This window comes from Vicia villosa, unplaced genomic scaffold (genome assembly GCF_029867415.1).
Source record: "Vicia villosa cultivar HV-30 ecotype Madison, WI unplaced genomic scaffold, Vvil1.0 ctg.000218F_1_1, whole genome shotgun sequence".
Classification (NCBI taxonomy): Eukaryota; Viridiplantae; Streptophyta; class Magnoliopsida; order Fabales; family Fabaceae; genus Vicia; species Vicia villosa.
Genome location: NW_026705082.1, coordinates 1,021,642 through 1,029,585, shown reverse-complemented (window position 1 = coordinate 1,029,585; position 7,944 = coordinate 1,021,642).

The following is a 7,944-nucleotide window of genomic DNA, read 5'->3' as shown; positions in this document are numbered from 1 at the left end:
AAAACCACCGGATCACTTTAAATAAGTGTTGCGGTTTGCACTTTCAAACCACACTTTAAATACCTTGAAAACTACCGGAACTCTTTTTCTAAGTGTTCCGGTATGTATTTTTTTTAACCGGAAGACTTTAAAAAAGTGTTCCGGTTTGTATATTTTTGGGTGTTTTGAATTTTTTTTTTAAACGTGAAGAAAAAGTGAAATTTTTTAAAATATGTACTATTTATACGAGGGTATTTCGGTCCATTTTATTTTCATGTAGGGGTACAAGTATAATTGTAGGGGTACAAAGTAAATTTTTCATATATTCAACATCCTCCTTTTCCATTTTTTACATTCCACGTCATTTTTTTTTCTCTTTCACATAATAATTCAACACTCATTCAATTTTTACTCATTACAATAGATTTTATTTATTATTTTTTTTTTGTGTAAGCAAGAATTTCATTATAGGGAGAACTAAGGGTTCTCCAAACCTCGATACACAAGAGCGGAGCTAGTCCGAAAAAAGAACAACATTACAAACCAATTCCTATTACGACATAAAAGACAAAGGGTCTTTGCAAAAATCGTAAAAATTGCAATTGGAATATGCAATGTCACCAAAGAAAGCCCACCTCCACACCAAAAACTTGATATTCCAAACAATATTGTTTATGTTCCATTTCTCATTCCTAAAACAAAAGCCGTTTCTTGTCAACCAAATACTCCAACAAACGGCAAGCCAACACACCCCCAATTTACCATCTTTAATACCTTTCCTCCGACCGATGGAATACCATTCCATAAAAGAAGACATACCCTCCTCCTCACTCCGATCCGGAAAATCCAACCACACACCAATTTCCCTCCAAACAACTTTAATCACATCACATTTAAAAAAAGAATGCTCTTTTTCTTCCAAATGCGTGTTGCAAAAAATGCAATATAAACTAGAAATGGAAGAAGCAAAAGAAATACCTCTATACACTAAAAGATCTTTAGTGGGAAGTCTATTCACAAGAAGCCTCCAAGCAAAAGCTTTGATCTTAAAAGGAATCTCCAATTTCCAAACAATTTCCAAAGCCTCCTCACACCTTTTAGATGGACCAAAAGGAGTACGCAATGAAACATACCGGTTGTAACACGAAGCTACCGAAAACACTTTATCCGACTCAAGTAACCAACACACGGAATCTCTACCACCTTTCAACCCCCCAAAATTCTCAAGAAGGGACCTAAGCTCCCCTAAAACCGAAACAAGACCGTCATGCTCGGCTACCTCCTCCGAAATTCCTAAATCACCCCAAAACCATTCCTCTTCTCGCCAACCTCCCATGGCCGCAACCGACACTTTTTTAAGTGAAGAAAGCTCAAAAAGATCCGGGAAAGCCTCTTTCAAAGATAAATTATTTAACCAATTCACTTCCCAAAACGGGGTAGTATAACCATTTCCAACGACAAAACGACAATTGGATGAAAAAGGTTCATTTAGAACCGAAGAGGAAATACCAACCTTTAATAAATCGCGCCACCAAAAGGAAGAAGAAATAAGCTTGACAGAATCTCCTCCGGTAAAAGCATGCATACTCACATCTCCATAACGCGCCTTTAACACCTCATGCCACAATGAACCTCCTTCCTTCGCTAACCTCCACTTCCACTTATTCAAAAGAGACAAATTGAAATCTTTTATATCTTTAATAGCCAAACCTCCCTTGGAGTAAGGTAGAGTCACCTCATTCCAACTAACCCAATGAATGCTTCTTTTTTCTACCACCCCTCCCCATAAAAAATTGGCTTGAATCTTAGTGAACTCTTTAACCACTTTAGACGGCATTTTGTAGAAAGACATGATGAAAATAGTTATAGAGCTCAAGATAGATTTCAAAAGAGTGATCCTACCTCCTAGATTAAGAAAACGATGACTCCACCCCTTTAAACGCTTCCTCATCTTATCCAAAAGAGGGAGCCAAGTAGCCTCCTTCCTAGGATTACAACCTATGGGGACCCCGAGGAAAGTAAAATTACTATCTTCAATCTTGCAAGAAAGATACAAAGAAGCGGCCTCCAAAAATTGAGTCGGAATATTAATCCCTATCAATTTGCTTTTGTGGAAATTAATGCCTAAGCCCGAAACAAGCTCAAAAGCCCTCAACACAATTTTTAAAGCCTTAATATGTTTCCACGAGCCTTTACCAACCAAAAGGGTATCATCCGCAAATTGAAGTATGTCCACGATACATCTTCTATTTAGCACTAAACCCTCATACTCCCCAATAGCAATAGATTTTCTAACCAATCTAGAAAGGGCCTCCGTTACAAGAACAAAAAGGAACGGAGATAAAGGATCACCTTGCCTTAATCCCCTCTTAACCTCAAACTCAACGGTAGGACTCCCATTAACCACCACCGACATGTCACTTTTAAAAACCAATAACTCCATCCATTTTCTTCATTTGACTCCGAAACCCATTTTGACCATCATACCTCGCAAAAAGTCCCAAGAGACCTTATCGTAAGCCTTTTCAAAATCAACTTTGAAAAGAAAGCAAGACATACCTTCCTTTCGAGCAAAGTCCACCACTTCATTAGCGACCAAAACACCATCGAGTAAGTGCCTACCCGGAACGAAAGCGCTTTGACATTGAGATACTAAAGAATGCAACACCACTTTAAGTCTACCCGCCAAAACTTTTGCCATAATTTTGTACATACATCCAACCAAACAAATCGGTCTATAATCATCTAAACATAGAGGATTAGATGATTTCGGGACCAAAGCCAAAAAAGAGGAAGTCACCACCTTAGATAATTCCCCTCCCACAAAGAAATGCTCAAAATACCTCAAAAAATCTTTTTTAAGAAAAGGCCAACATCTCCTAATGAACAAGAATGAAAACCCATCCGGCCCCGGACTTTTAGTTCCTCCGCAACACTTTAAAGCCTCATTAATTTCTTCCTCTAAAAAAGGTCTTTCAAGCCAAGACCTATCCGCCCCACTTAACTTATCAAAACAAATCCCGTCTAACGTTGGAACCTCACCTTCCTCCTCTTCAAACTTCTTAGAAAAATGATGCGCTACGAAATCCTTAACCTCATTTACCGATTCTATCATACCTTCCGGAGAATTGAAAGGCCCGATGTGATTGAATCTCCTTTTTTCCTTCATAACTTTATGAAAGAAACCGCTATTAGAATCGCCTTCTCTCATCCATCTCAAATTGGCTTTTTGAACTAACATATTTTCTTTAATCCTCAAGTTCGTCCAAAAGCGACTAGTAGCTTCCTTCCTATTAAATAAAATTTCCGAGTCAATAATCTCATCTTCCGCTTCCAACAAAACATCTCCATTATTAATGTTCCTAACCTCGTCTTGAATTTCCAAATCCAACCTCCCAAAAACCTCTTTATTCCACCTTTTAAGACTATTTTTGAGAAGAAAAAGTTTTTGTTTTAGCACATAATCCCCTCTCCCAACCACTCTAAAACTCTTCCATTCATTTTCCACAAAAGCGTAAAAAGAATCACAAGAAAGCCACTCATTGTTGAATTTAAACGGTTTTGGACCCCAATTGTTTTTGTCTACTTCCAACCATACCGGACAATGATCCGACACGTCTCTCCCCCCCACCAATTGCCCAACCACCCCCCAATCATTCACCACTTTTTCCGACACGAGAAATCTATCGATTCTACTCATAGATCTTCCATCTCCGCTATACCAAGTGAACTTTTTGCCTTTACAAGGAACATCTACTAACCTTGTCTCTTCTATGAAATCCGCAAACCCGCTAATATCTTGACTAAAGGAGACCACCCCTCTTGCCTTTCGTTCACTCCTATCCTTGACCGCGTTAAAGTCGCCTCCTATGATCCACTCTCCGTCATTCCAATTTTCTTTCATGTCTAAAATCTTCCTCCATAAAGATCTCTTTTTTGAAGCATCACAAGGCGAATAAACATTTAACAAGTAGAAGAAATTATTGTCTTTGCAAAACTTGATGCCAAGATACCCCTCCCCTTTAAAGCTAAAAATGACATCAAGAGCTTGCTCCTTCCATAACGTCAAAATACCTCCCGATCTATCCAAAGAGTTAGAAAAGGAATAACCAATTTCACTACCACTCCAAAAACTTTTCGCCAAGAAACCATGCAATTCTCTAATTTTAGTCTCTTGTATCAAAAAAACATCCGCCTTGCTTTTAGAAATCAAAGAATTTATTCTCTTCCTTTTCAAAGCATTGCCACCCCCTCTAATATTTAGTGTTCCGATTATCATGGAACACTAAATTTAGACCCCACCAAAACATCCTTTCTCGACGCCGCTTGTTTATTCAACACATCAATTCTATTAATAACATCGGACATCTCCCCCTTATGAGAAACCCCCAAAGATTCCATTGCCTTCCACGCCTTTGAACTTTCTTCGCCTAACAATTCGTTCCGTTGTCTACGGTTATTCCTCTCAATGTCACTACTGCTGCTAATATTTCCATGGATACAACCCCTGCCCAAACTGCAATCATTCTGCTCAGCACACAAAGGAAGGCTTGATGTTCCGCCTAACCTGTCGAGACCGCTGCTGTCCGTCTTGGCCCTGCCCTTGGATGAAATCGCGCGCCTCTGCTCAGTCGGTTTTTTCTCGCCTGCCAGAAAACCTTTACCTTTATACCTATTAACCTTCTTTAGAGCTCTGTGATGAAGTGATCCCGCTAACTCCGACATGTTCTTGAAAGCCAGCTTCTTCAACCTTCGTTTCTTCTTGTCATTAAAAGCAGATATTGCCTTGTCAAAAGTTCCACAGGTGGCTGCTACCAAAGGAAAAGGATCAGATAACTCATTCTCTCCCTTCAGCATCTTTTCCCCATCACCAAGGCTATTTCCAGACACCATTCGCACAGCTCCATCAACACTGTTCACGACCCCATTACTAGATAATTTTGTCCTAGAAATGTGACTAACATCGGGTAACCCTTCTACAGAATCAGTAGATTCTGCCGAAACAAGCTTCGTAGCATTCCCCTCCGAACTAAGTGAATGCTCCGCTACGTCCCTCTTTACTGATCCGTAGGATTCCGTCGGCAAAAGTTCCAAAACATGCACCTCCTTACCAACAGAATGCACCGCTGCGACTAGGACTAACCCAGCGACCTCCCCTGCCGGCCTGACTAAAACAGTACCATTCGAGCCACCGAACCTCACCGCCTCGTGCTCCCGGGATCCTGAAGCCACCACTTTCCTACTGCTAGAGAGTTCTTGTATTTCATCATCCTCCTCTCCTAAGAAAAGATCCGCTTTGTCCTCCAAAGAAGATGGAACCGAGTCCGAATCAGATATAAAAACACTTCCCGAACCAGAGGTAGATGAAAAGTTGCCTAGCTCCTCCCTTAGGACCAAAGAAAAAACGTTATCGTCAACCTTTAAAGATAACCTCTCTTGCAAAGAAAAGTCTAACGGCACCGACAAACGAATCCTTGCTACATCGCAAGAACCCCCTGATTTCGTATTATCATCTAAGGCCAAGAAAGAACCAAAAGAATTTGGAAGAGCAACAAAGAAATCTTCTTTCCAAACTTGTAAAGGAACTCCATAAACCCGGATCCACACTGGCCTTACGACATCCACCGTAACCTCCGTCCACGCAGAAACATTCTTGAAGCAGTTCCTCCACCAATCCTCCCCCTCGTTGCAGAAATTCTCGATCGTCCCCTCTTCATCTTCTTCCAATAAGCATAAAGAATCACCAAGAGGAGTGACTTTTATACTATAATAACCCTCCATTTCTAACTTTGTCTGCATACCATAAGAAGACCCTAAGATCTTCACCTTTCCCACGAAAGCCTTACGAAGCCTAACCTTATCTTCCTCCGATGAGTTATAGCAAAACGGCGGCTTCTCAACGATTAACGTAACCCCATTCGCCCGATTGTTAACCACCGCCTCCGCAAACGTCCTCTTACCATCCCTGATCTGATTCCTGAAACCACTCCCTGAGTTTAAAAGCTGAGGGCGAGAGCCACCCCCCGCGCTGACCGAAAGCCCCGTTCTAACACCCAAATTACCACCAACCACCGGGACTCTACGATTAAACCTTGGAACATTTGCGTGGATTTTCTTCCCTCCTATAAGCGCATTATCTAATTTAACCGCTAGCAGACGCGGAGCCTGCACCTCCACAAACCTCGCGAACCCAAACCGTTTCCCCACCTTGTTTCTCCTAGGAGCAATCGAAACTTCGATAACTTTCCCTATGCAACCAAACAAGCCAAATAGGTCTTCAGCCTTGGTAAAATCCGGAAACTCCGAAATGTAAAACGAAAATATCTCCCCCAAACCAGTTCTGTCCAAAGATTTGAAAGGAAAAGACTCCCAGGATGGAGACCAATTCCTAAAAGTCTTCTTTCTAGCCTCGGTCCACAAACCATCGCGCATCTTAACCGCAAACAACACCTAACCCAGACTCCTGAAAAGAAAATAAGATGAAACAGAACCAGAACCCGCAAAGAAAAACCCTCAACTGCAGAACAGGGAAGCAGCAAGCCAAGAGAAGGAGAAAAAAGTCCACCAGAAAACGCCCAATTGAAAATGCCCGATTGAAACGCACAAACCAAAAACCGGAACTCCGATAACAAAAGCCCCAAATCGACTGCTCTACCAAGGTCCCTGATCCTAAGATCAGGAATTTAAACCGAAGATAGAGAAGAAGAGATGAGGAAACCCTTGATATCGAGAACCTCAAGGCCGGCGAAGGAGCCCTAGCGCGGGACTACCGCCGTGAAACGCATCGGGCGCCGCTCGGTATCTTTCTGCTGCTTTTTTATCCATCTCATTTTTAATCTACACATACAGAATAGAACGGACGAAATAAAAGTAACATATTGAAATTTAGCAATAGTTTTTATTTAATAAAATTCAATACCATATCGCATCACTTTTATTTCATTTTTTTATTTTCTTTTATATTTTTTATTATATATTAATAACAATTGTCTATTGAAATTAAATTAAAATAATTAATATTTAAATATTTTATTTTAATTTTTTCTAATTTAATAATTTATTTTTATTTTATTTTTTTAATTTTATAGTTTTAATTAATTTTTTTATTTGCAAGTAATAAAGACGATATATAAGAATAGTCATAATAAAACAAATAAAATTACAAAAAATTTAAAATACAATACAATACATTAAACACATAACTTAATTAGTATAATAGACTCAACTCACAAGCAAGAATTTATTGGAGGTTAAATAGAAAATTAGAGAGAAAAAATGAATTTTTTTCCTTTGTTCAAATCAAATGAACTAAGAATCTGATTATTAACAAAAAAAAACGATGAGTTTTGGTCAAAATAAAAATTAATTTTCTATAAAATAATTGATTCCAAATAATTAAGGTGAAATAAAAATATAAACAATCACAACAACTAATAAAATTTTGCAAAGTATTATAAGTAATCCACTCATTTCTCATTCAACATGTTGAATGTTTTCAACACAAATTAATCCATCTCACTTTCAACAACTCATTCAACTATCTATTGCAAACTTTCGACTAATGAAAAATATTTCCAACACTCCATTACAAGTGGACGCTAATGACCACTTTAAACAAAATTTATTTTTAATTGACTAACTTCCCAAATCAATATAATCATTTGTATTTTTAAACAAGAACAATACAAAACAAGAAACTTGAAAAGTAAGCATTTTTATAATAAAAACACAAGAATTAAACAAGATTATCTGATTACCAAAACATGCAAAACATTCTTTGGACACCATTTTTTTAAAATTGCTGAAATACACTACTCAAAAATGAAATACAAACTTTCATATCTTAAACAAAATTACTTTAAAGCAACATGAAGAAAATTTGGGACTCTTCAGTTATAATAGTCTCACACATAGGGTTCTTCAAAAACCTATAATTAGAAATTCAAAATCAGAATCAATTAAGTA